General features: G+C 41.9%; 1 long non-coding RNA gene across 1 annotated transcript; it reads right to left on the bottom strand.

Annotated features, from left to right (window-relative positions):
• Window positions 1-4628: 4628 nt before the first annotated feature.
• Window positions 4629-9829, bottom strand: LOC139612606 (uncharacterized). The gene is made up of 3 exons (XR_011686600.1): window positions 9493-9829; window positions 9254-9325; window positions 4629-8518 (listed from the first exon to the last, which is right to left on the bottom strand). It is a non-coding gene; the product is annotated as an uncharacterized lncRNA (long non-coding RNA).
• Window positions 9830-11536: the final 1707 nt, after the last annotated feature.

Below are 11536 nucleotides of genomic sequence, written 5' to 3' on the forward strand. Positions count from 1 at the left end.
TCATACATTGCGTTGGGGGAGAGGCAAGCAGGTGAAGACTCAGCACAGAGACAATCCCGTGAGAGAGAGTATCGTATTCTGTCTTTTTCCCATGAGAGAGAGTATCGTATTTTGTCTTTGTGGAATGTGTTTTTGGAACTATAAGACTGTGGCCCTGGGTAACATCTTCAGCCCACTCACTCACTGACTGTACTGCTGTTCGGTTGTGTTTGTGTGACTCCATTCATGAATGTTTATTAAACTCAAGAAAGACAGCTGACGTGTGAAGATCTTCTTTTTCAATTATTGAACAAGGTAAAACATTTTTGCCACCACAAATGTTTTGTTGTTAAACAATAATAATAATAATAATAAATAACATGTACAATAAATAATAAATAACAATAATCAAATGCAGAGGCTGTAATTCAATATGTTAATGAGTAGTTACATGTGGCCTGGAGTGAAAATCAGTTTGACTGGCCTAGACTGTTTGAGACATTAAAAATTAAATGATCAATATCCAGCTGTATTGTCTACCTATCCTGTGTATTATTTAACCTACTTCATTTATTAGCTAGGCATACTCCATCTGAATTATTAGGCCACAATGTTAGCATCATTGTAGAAAAATAGAGCTGTGCGCCGGTAAAACACAACACAGCTGATCAACTAACAGCACACTATGGAAAAAAACACACACAAAAAAACACTCGCAGCCTTGCAAGCGGAGCAGTGCAGAGCAGATTTGGTTTAACTGAGTGGCTTAGGAATCACCAAATGATTTACTTTAACGAATTTTGTTAGTTTATTTTATGAAGATTTGTAAAATATCACTTTTATGAGGATCACAGTCAGAAAAAAAATTACACATAGCCTAATTATGTTAGTAGCAGCTGCATCAGAACAATATCCGTGCAGCACGCAAATTAAGCTTTAGCCTATAACCTATTCATTTATGGACATAAATTGTGTTATTTTGCCTTAATAATAATGAACAAAAGCGGGAAAAATGACTCACCATCCTCAACATCTGGGTCAGATGTGCGGGACACGTCGGATGAGGCGGTAGGTGACAAAGGCCTCTGATCAGCATGACGGTCTTCATTCTCCACCACATCCACTGGATCGACTACTGGCTTTGTTCCTAATATTTGGTCGACTTGGTCGAACCAAATGAATTTTTCCTTCTCTTTCCCGCTACTTCCCGTTTTCATGAGTGCGTCTCGGACCTGGATGTATTTCTGGCGAAGCTTCTTCACCTTTATCCGGCATTGCTCCGTTAACCTGTCATATCCTCATTCCCTCAGCTGTTTGCTAAAAATAGCAAAGATTTCGCTGTTCTTATGCGTCGATGATAGCTGTTCATTTATGTGTTCATCTGCCCAGATGTTGAGGAGGGCTTGAACCTCTGGGTTAGCCCACGTTTGGCCACGGTTGGCTGTGCGCGGCATGTTTACTCCTTCCTTCCTCCCGTGATGCATTTCGAATAGTTCGTTTAGACCTGAGTTGGTCCAGGTTCGCGTTCTCACCAGAGGAACCGCACCAGAAGTTGGCATTTGGTGCAGAATCAAGCAGACCGAGACCACCTCTTTTTGGAGGTCTCAGTCCGCTTGATTTAGTGCGCAGCCGAGTGCAATTGAAACGAATCGAACTAAGAGCTTTTGGTTCGAATGGACTGTTTAGTGCGCACCAACTGCTGTTGGTGTGAAAGCACCCTAAATGTCGTCAGACTAACATGAAAACCGACTACTCGCTCTTACAAACTGTTACTGACTTTGTCAGAGGAAAGGTTTTGTAGAAGAGCTCAGAGCTAAATATAACTACAAGTTGAAGTTTAGTGGTGGTGACGGAGAAGTCATGTGACCATGGTGCAGTTGGTTTATAGCCTGACATGAGCTTTTTACTGCTGCTGATTGTATTGAGGGGCAGCATGGTGGCGCAGTGGTTAGCGCTGTCGCCCCACAGCAAGGGTTTGACCCCTGGGCCTGGGGCCTTTCTGTGTGGAGTTTGCATGTTCTCCCTGTGTCTGCGTGGGTCATCTCTGGGTACTTCAGCTTCCTCCCACAGTCCAAAGACATGCACTTTAGGTCAACTGGTGACTCTAAATTGCTCATAGGTGTGTGAGTGAGTGTCTGTGTGGTTGTTTGTCTCTATGTGTCAGTCCTGCGATGGACTGGCAACCTGTCCAGGGTTGCCCAATGTCAGCTGGGATTGGCTCCCCCCACCCCAACCCAGTTCGGATAAGTGTTATAGATAATGGATGGATGATTGTATTTAGGCTTCAAACATCATAAAGTGGTGTCATTAGTGAAGATTAGTGAACCTGTCAGGATCAGAAACTGTTGCTGATTTTCTCTAATCATCCAAAACACAACACAATGGAGAAATCCTATTGGCTGTTTGTGGAGGGAACCCTGCAACTCTGTATTAGGAAACCCCAAGACCTGATCTGGACCTGTTTTGTGTCTTTTAACTCTTCACTTCATACAGGTGCTTAGAGCCAGGGGCCCATGACCTCTTTGGCCCCAGGGCCTGTGTGTGGTAGACCTGTTCACTAATCCATCCAAGGTTATAACCAGCAGACTTTATTTAAGTAACACACTGACATGGAGGCTTTAATCATATGACAGAAAACAACATTTCTCCTCTGCTGCACAGTTCTTTATTACAAATTTATAAATGCTTTATTAACATTAAGTTATCATTCATTAGTGGATGAGTTAATAACCATTATTAAGTATCAGCCCTTTATAAAAAGTGTTGCATCAGAAATTGATACCAAAACCATGAAAACAGGAATGTTTGTCAGTATAAAAGAATTATGTCAAATAAATAATGTTGTAAATAAAAACAATAAGTTATTGAACATAATTGTGTCTTTTAAGAGGACAAGAATGTTCACATGTAGACTGTGAATGTTTAATACATGAATATAAATATATATATAGTTTTGAGTCCTGGTCTCTCTGCACATGATGAGCCAATGAAAACCTGTCAGACTGTTGACTGTGATCATGTCCCCCAGTGTCACACAGAATGGATTACTGTGGAGTTTCACATCACTTATATCCCATTACAGTGTGGACTGGAGTTCACATTCCTCTCAGCTGAGACCAGGTCTCCAGTTTCTCCTGTTCTGCCTGCAGCCTTTAAATCAGGATCATAATGATCCTGGAGCCTTTGTGGGACTACTTTCTCTTCCTTATCGACCCAGCCTCTTAACAGAACAAGGATACTGACACAGTGAGGAGGATTTTGGTGGCGCTGCTGTCTCCTCCCACCTTCCTATTTGATGTTGCTGAACCGGACAGACAGGTTCAGAGCTGGAGACTTTCAGACTGAAACCCGATGATGAGCAGCACCAGGCTGTTTACCTTCCCAATAATCTGTTATATAATGGTTTAGTATCGTCTGTGCCAGCATGATGACACATGATCAGCTGTCTGTTCACACATGTGGCAGCAGAGTCAATAACAGATAAAACTCATTTTACTAAGAAAACAAACTCAGATCAGGTCTCACAGCCGTTTGTCGAGCTGTCAAAGCATCAAACTGTGACACAACCAGGACAACAGGATCCTAACTCAAAGTGTCTGGATTCAAGTACATAACCAAAAATATGAAGACATTACCTCCTGCTTCCTGCCTCTGTAGTGGGTATACACTCACCAGCCACTTTATTAGGTACATCTTGCTAGCACAGGGTCCCTTTTTGCCTTCAGAACTGCCTTAATTCTTCGTGGCATAGATTCCTCAAGGTGCCGGAAACATTCCTCATGGATTTTGGTCCATATTGACATGATAGCATCACACAGTTGCTTCAGATTTGTCGGCTGCACATCCATGATTCGAAACTCCCATTCCACCACATCTTAAAGGTGCTCTATTGGATTGAGATCTGCTGACTGTGGAGGCCATTTGAGTACAGTGAACTCATTGTCATATTTAAGAAACCAGTTTGAGATGATTTGAGCTTTGTGACATGGTGCGTTATCTTGCTGGAAGCAGCATCAGAAGATGGTACACTGTGGTCATAAAGGGATGGGCATGGTCAGCAACAATACTCAGGTAGGCTGTGGAGTGTAAATGATGCTTAGTTGGTACCAAAATATCCCCCACTCCATTACACCACCACCTGCCTGAAGCCTTGGTACAAGGCAGGATGGATCCATGCTTTCATGTTGTTGACCAATGACCCTAGAATCCGAATGTTGCAACAGAAATCGAGACTCATCAGACCAGGCAACGTTTTTCCAGTCTTCTATTGTCCAGTTTTGTTTATCCTGTTCTTAGCTGACAGGAGTGGCCCCCGGTGTGGTCTTCTACTGCTGTAGCACATCTTCTTCAAGGTTCAATGTGTTGTGCGTTCAAAAATGCTCTTCTGCAAACCTTGGTTGTAACGAGTGGTTCCTTCCTATCAGCTCAAAGCAGTCTGGCCATTCTCCTCTGACCTCTGGCATCAACAAGGCATTTTCTCCCAGAGAACTCACACTCACTCTATATTCTTTTGTTTTTGGACCATTCTCTGTAAAGCCTAGAGATGGTTGTGAGAGAAAATCCCAGTAGATCAGCATTTTGTGAAATACTCAGACCAGCCCGTCTGACACCAACAACCATGCCACGTTCAAAGTCACTTTAATCACCTTTGTTCCCCATCCTGATGCTCGGTTTGAACTTCAGCAGGTCGTCTTGACCATGTCTACATTCTGGGTGATTAGATATTTGCCTAATAAAGTGGCCAATGAGTGTATATACAGAGTATAAAGTATACAGAGTAATGCACTTATATCATGTTATGCACAATATGCACGTTCATGACGTTTACTGTTATTATTCTATTTAGATGTTAACAGAAAGGGGGGATTAACTATGTGATGTCACTTCAGTTATGTAGCCTCTAGGGGGAGCTCTAGGTCTGTGTCAGGGTCATTAAATACACTGACTTCAGACCAGAACAGTTGCTGTTGTTTTAACTAACTGTATGGAGGCATGCAGACTCTGAACGGTCTGGCAGAAGAAACCAGCCTGTATCCATCACTGAGCAAACAGCATCCATCAGTCCATGAACTGATTGTGTCTGGTCAATGTGTGAAACTGAAGTTGTAGATGACTGTAAACAATTTAGTTAGAAGAGACACAATATCTCTGTCACAGAGCAGAGCCTCTGTTTGGGATTCTCTGCTATGGAGAGTAGCTAAGGTTTGTCCAGACACTCTCTGGATCTGTCACTAGAAGCTTTTTGATAAAAAGTCTCTAGATCTAACAATCAAGTCTCTAAGTTGTCAACACTGCTGCTGTGAATGCTCACTAATAGAAACAGTTTGTGCCAATTCATTTTTAAAGAATAACAGACAATGAGGAAACGCCAACACTCAGCTGGCCGACCAATGGTGAAAGACTCAGTCACGTGGCATTTGACTGACCAATGGTTTGGTCACTCAACTCTATCATTTAGTCAGTCAGACTCATTCACTCACCTAGGCCCTGTTCAGACCTGGTATTAACATCTGTCTTGGGTGATCACAAGTGGACAGCTCTACAGGTGTGGACACACCCAAGACACATTCAGGACGCATTTGAAATATAATCACTCATACCCAAGTGACAGCCTACTGTGATGTCACCCACTGGTTTGTGAGCTGCCATTCTAAAGCCTTCAATTTGTCTGTTGCTATCGTGGTTTTTTGAAACCAGTAGAAACTATATTTGGAGGAGAGGGTGGAGCTGAGGAGAAAGGGGCGGATCTGACCTGCCCTGTACTCTATCCTGATTGTCAGGTACAGTCTGTCAATCACATGGTAGCTCTGCCCTAATGCATCCCCTGCTTTATGGTCTATTTTCCTCTAAATGGAGCATAATTTAAAAAATGAACATCATATTGTATTGGCACGGTGGTGCAGAGGTCAGTGCTGTGGCCTCACAGCAAGAAGATTCTGGGTTCAAACCCCAGGTCTGGGGCCTTTCTGTGTGGAGTTTGCATGTTCTCCTGTGTCTGTGTGGGTTCCCTCCGGGTACACTGGCTTCCTCCCACATGTACATTAGCTTGCCTAATTGCCTATAGGTGTGAGTGTGTTTGGTTGTTTGACTCAATACAATCAGACTTCTTTTTACCACCAGTGGAGTCGCCCCCTGATGCTCATTAGAGAGAATGAAGCTTTAAGGCTCTTCAGCATTGGCTTCACTGTTCAGACCCAGAGTCTACGTCCAGGTTTATATAAAGCTCAGACCACATTCAGAGGTGGCCACAATCTTTTAGCAGATCCATAATGCACCAAAAATATTTCACAATTTCTAATGGATAAAACTTTATTTCACTGTAGAGCTGTGAGCAGGGCGGTCACTCAACCCCACCGTACCGCTCTTTCATTCTCACTCACTCACACACACGCACACACAAGCACACTGACAATGGACCGGGTATCAGATCAGATAAAAACAACAATGCTTACCTGTTTACTTGAATATAAAGTTGGGAAGTGAGATCTGACCACTTGTGATCAGATCCAGGTCTGAACAGGGTCAAAGCCACTCACTTAAAACATATCTAAAAATATGTGTCTACAAACATGGCTGCAGCAGCTGTGTTTGTGTGTTTGAAAGCAGGTTCAACTAACTGTGACTCAGTGAACTGACTAAACTATAAAACCGGCACTGTCCTCAAACTGTACTGAACCTGAGGACTTTATCCTTCTGCTCCACTTATCTGACAGCTTTAGTTCATAGTTACTCTGCTGTGGTTTGAATGACCAATAGTAGAACTGAAATAATTATTGATAAAAATGAACTGATATATGATGAAACATGATAACATGATAAACATGCTCCCAGCTTCTCAAATCTGACAGTTTGTTGCTTTGTCTTTACTTTATTTTAATGATTTTCTTTTTCAAAATTCATTTTGTGTGGAAATATTAAATGCCATTTTAATTTTCAAATTGTTAGAAAATTTCATTATCATTTGGCCTGTGACTCGAATATTTCTTCAATCCATGATGTGACATTTTCTGGGTCATTTTGGACGTGCGTATCCTTCAGTAAGTCCTCCCTCCTTCATTCCCGCTCTCTGACACTTGATGGCACTGTTGTCTTGTTTGTGAATTTCTCTTGATTTCTCCAATAAAGTTGGTGTGAAAAAGATCTGCTGTTGCCGTGTGTGCTCTTTTACACCCAAACAACGGATATGAGAGGAATTTCACACTGAAGCTGATGGACAAGCACTGAATAAAGGAGAAATACATACAGTTTTACTCCCACAGGTTCAGACTGCAGTAGTTCCCCCACATCAAAATGTACACAGATGACTACACCTGTATCAGACCACAAAGTCATCTCAATGATCACTATCATCCAAGTGCAACACCTGGACACTGATGACAGTGGCCAGTTAGAGGAAGAACTGATGGAGGGAAACATCTTGTTTGTATCAATGATGCAGAAACACAAGAGCAGATGTGAATACTGCTGATGAATCTGCTCTGAGTCTGACACCAGTGACAAAAGGGACCATTGGCAGTGATCATTATCCAATTTCACTTTCAAGACAACAGAGCAGCAGTGGTGAGCATACAGTGAAAATAACTAAGATGGCATCTGCCAGGCAGCGTCTCATGGCATAAAGTAAACATGACATGTCTAGAAAGGTAACCAGCCACTCCAATCCTGTCATGTCATAGACTGCTGTAAATGAAGTGAAAATAAAAATGGACTATGTGAGTGAAAGAAACATGAGTAAAAGACTTTATAAACCCCTCTTTATATGAAGGAGAAACTGATACAGGGAAACAACATGCAAGTGAAGCATCCTATGTGCCCACTCAGCCAAAGTTAGCAAACACTAGGCCCTTTATTGAAGCTGAAGGGGAACGCTACTGCTTCTAAGACTGTGGACGACCCCACACACTAGCCCAAGCTTATGACATTGCCCACTGCAATGAAACCACAAAGTGGGCAGCATCATCAGCCTCATGCATTCAGGGGCACACAACATGCCAGAGTCGAGGCCTCCTGCTGCTGTGGTCAGCCATCAGCTACAAACCAAAATCCCCTGAGCCTCATCCTACATCAACCCCACGGAAAAGCAATAGGGACATTAAGTGGGAGGAAATTTGCTATCATAACTGCTCTGGAATTAGTCACAAGAAGAGAAATTGCATTTTGCCTAGAAAAACAACTAGAATTCAAGCACCAACAGTCATCCATGAGAGCCCAGAGTCTACTGTGATTTACTTTAAAGAGCACGAATAAGAAATAAGCATTCATATGCTGTGTATGAACTAAACATCTGTGCTGTTCTGGACAGTGGGCATGGAAAAGTGTGTTGCCTCTGCAGAACTATAACGCCCTTCACCCAGATCACCCAGTCAGCCATTGACTGTAAAGACTCTGCTGGGTGTTGGGCCTGCCAATGTTCCTGTGGTTGGGGAGGCCCAGGTTCCTGTCCAAATCAACCGCCGGTAAGTGAATGTACATTTCCTAATTGCTGACATCTCTGGCGACTAGGCCATCCTAGACCATCCATTCCTCAGCCAAGCCCAAACTGCGAGGATGAAGAGCAGAAGAGGAGCATCAGAGAAGCATTTCTGAAGATCAGAGTGAACTTCCTGAGGAGAATGAAGCAGGAGGAGCTGGCTGACTGTCAACATAAATTATCATCTCTTAACATGCCATTTTCCTTGGGGTCCAGAAGCATCAGTTGAGGATTTTATTGTTGGTAAATTGTTCCAGCTGGAATTAATTTCATTCCATTGTTGTTGTTGTTGTCCTCTACCAGGCCAATTAAAGAGCTCAGGTGCACTGGTATCACTGATGAGGCTGTAAAAGTTTGATGCCCCACCTTTATAAGGCAAAATAAATTTTGAAATTTTGAATATCAGTGATCGGGTTAGGGCCGGATCTTAGAACTGAAAGGGGGCAATGTCTAAGTTGGAGATATTTCCAGAAGTCTATTTGACAGATTATACTATTGTATCAGGTATTCAAACTACACCATGTGACCATCTTCATATAGGTCTCCCAAATGCAGGATTCCTGCTTTAGCCTGCTGACACCGGCAGATTGGTTTTCTTGCTATTCTCATTTTAGAATTAAACCATACTTTTTGCAATGCAAGTATTGCCAGGTGCTGTGACAGCCAGCTTGTATCCTTCACTTGCTGAAAAATATTTTAGTCATTATGTAAAAGATTAATAATAACATAGACATTGTATTTGTAGTACATGGTTATGACCAGAATTGTTGTTAAAAACTGAAAGTGTGTTTTCTGTGAACTCACCTTCACTTTGTTTGTAAGTCCCCAAGGTCCAAGGACTCTGCTGCGGCTTTCAGAACAGCTGTTCTGTTGGCGCTGTTATGAAAATAAAGATGGAGCTGGTTCAAATGGTCCCTGAAGGTAGGTAGTAATCAAATCAAGACATGCAATATCCAATTCATGTTCAGGCCTTTGAGCAACTTTTAAAAACAAAATCACGCAACAAACAAAAATCATTTGACTTGTGGGGAACAAGTTCTTACCAGTCATTGCAGCAGTGCCGTCCGTTCCTAACCCACACAGCTTTTGGGTTGGAACTTGCTTTTTGTGCAGCACTTCCTTTACAGGTGTCATGATGGTAGCAGCCTTCCCATCAGTGACATTCACCAGGTCTAGGAACTGGCTTAAGAGCTGCCCTTCATTGTCCATATGTAACGGTTGTGGGTCAGGTATAGACAAAGATGGCTCGAGGATTGTTTTCCTGCATTTATTTGCTCCTGTAGAAGACAACAAAACACATGTAGTTGTATTCTGGACTTTTTCTGCACCTCCATTCCTAAACAGGAAAAATAACAATTTACATGAGGAAATGAATGCTAAAAAGGCTGAAGTCTCTGCCGCGCTACCTGGGTTATGTGACGCAGACAGCCCACTGTAATACAAATGGTGCCAACAAAGTTTTGTGAAAACATCTACCAAACTTACATTTACGGTTAAAACAACACAAAACAGCTATGCAACAACAACAACGAGAAAAACATGATTATACTGGACACATCTTTATTGATTAAAATTACCACCTAACTAATTGAAGGAACTTTACCTTGTTCCAGTAAGGCATGTGACTTCACACTTTGTTTGCGGTGTTCTGTTGCCTTAAACTTGTCTAAGTAATCAACTCTGTAGAGTTGGTGGCCTGTCTCAATGAATGGCTGCTTGGAGCCTCCTCTCTTTGGTGCCTGCTTATGTCGCCGACATTAGTGGCAGAACATTCCTGTAGAGACAGACAGATGAAAGTGTCATTGTTGGTCATGGTTAATACAATATTACATTGAAGAGCACAGAATTGCATGTTATTGTGTAATAAGAAAAGATAAGATAAGATAAACTTTATTGTCCCAAAGGAAATTTGTTTTGGGCTAAAAATGCAGAATACAGCTGCATAATACAACAAGCATGACAATCAGAGGACACAACAAACAACCAAAACAGCCACGACACATTCAAACAACCAAAATCCTAATTGTGGTCGTAGTGATATGCTTTCACAGTGTACACAATTGGAGTCGTGTATTGCAGATTGTATATTGCTCAACTTGTACTGCAAATGGGTCAGGCTTGTTAAAACACAATAAGATAAATAAAACTACATTAAAACAATGAATAAGACCAATAAAAAGGGATTCTAAAAAATCTAAAAACAATAACAGTAAATAAAATGAAATTCAAGATAGAAGCTAAAACTAAAGTGATGCCTGCGGGTCAAGCTGAGGGATGCTATGACTGTGGCTGCTTCTTTAGAAGTGTAATGGATGACAGGATGAATGAGAGTTTGTAGCGGTTGCTTATCTGCTGGCTCTAGACTGTTCTCCTGATGGTAAGAGTTCATATTCTTGATAGAGGATGTGTGTTGCGTCATTGATGATCAGGTGTGCCTGTTTTATTACTTTTCCATTGTAGATGGATTGAAGCGATGGCTGACGTTTGTGTCCAGTGATGTCCAATAACGCTGAGTACTCTCCATGATGTGGTAGAGCTATGAGCAGGACCTTGTCTTGTCCCAGCCTGAGAGCCTGTGCTTAGTTTTGTTTTTATGGCAGCTCTCCTCTTCTCCTCCACTCTCCTCTCTTTCTGCCCTCTCTCCTGTTAAACTCTTCTGCTTCACTCTGGTCTCCTCCACTCACCTCCATTACTCTTGCCTGTCTGCTTCTGTCACCTGTCTAATTATGTATTTCCCTCACTATTCCCTAATTACAAATATTTGATCAAGCAACCAGTAATAACATTAAAATATTGTAGTAACCACCACTAACAGTAAATAGCTTGTTGTAAAACCAGGAGGTGTAGCCTAGCTTTCCCTTCAAAAACTTAATCAGCCCCCCCAATCTTAATCTTAAAATTAACTTACCTGGTTGTTATATTCATCATCAGGTGTCTTCTTGGAGAAATATTTTAAGTCATCTGAAACTGAAATCAGGAGTAATAGCTATAAACATCATTGGTGATGATTAGGCCAATTATACTGATTAAACTAACATTATGACTCTGAGTTTGCTAACACTGACATTAAAGGAGAATTCTGGAACA

Source organism: Trachinotus anak, unplaced genomic scaffold, assembly GCF_046630095.1.
Source record: "Trachinotus anak isolate AG129_WGS33_773 ecotype Australia unplaced genomic scaffold, CSIRO_AGI_Tana_v1 ptg000032l, whole genome shotgun sequence".
NCBI classification, from domain to species: Eukaryota; Metazoa; Chordata; class Actinopteri; order Carangiformes; family Carangidae; genus Trachinotus; species Trachinotus anak.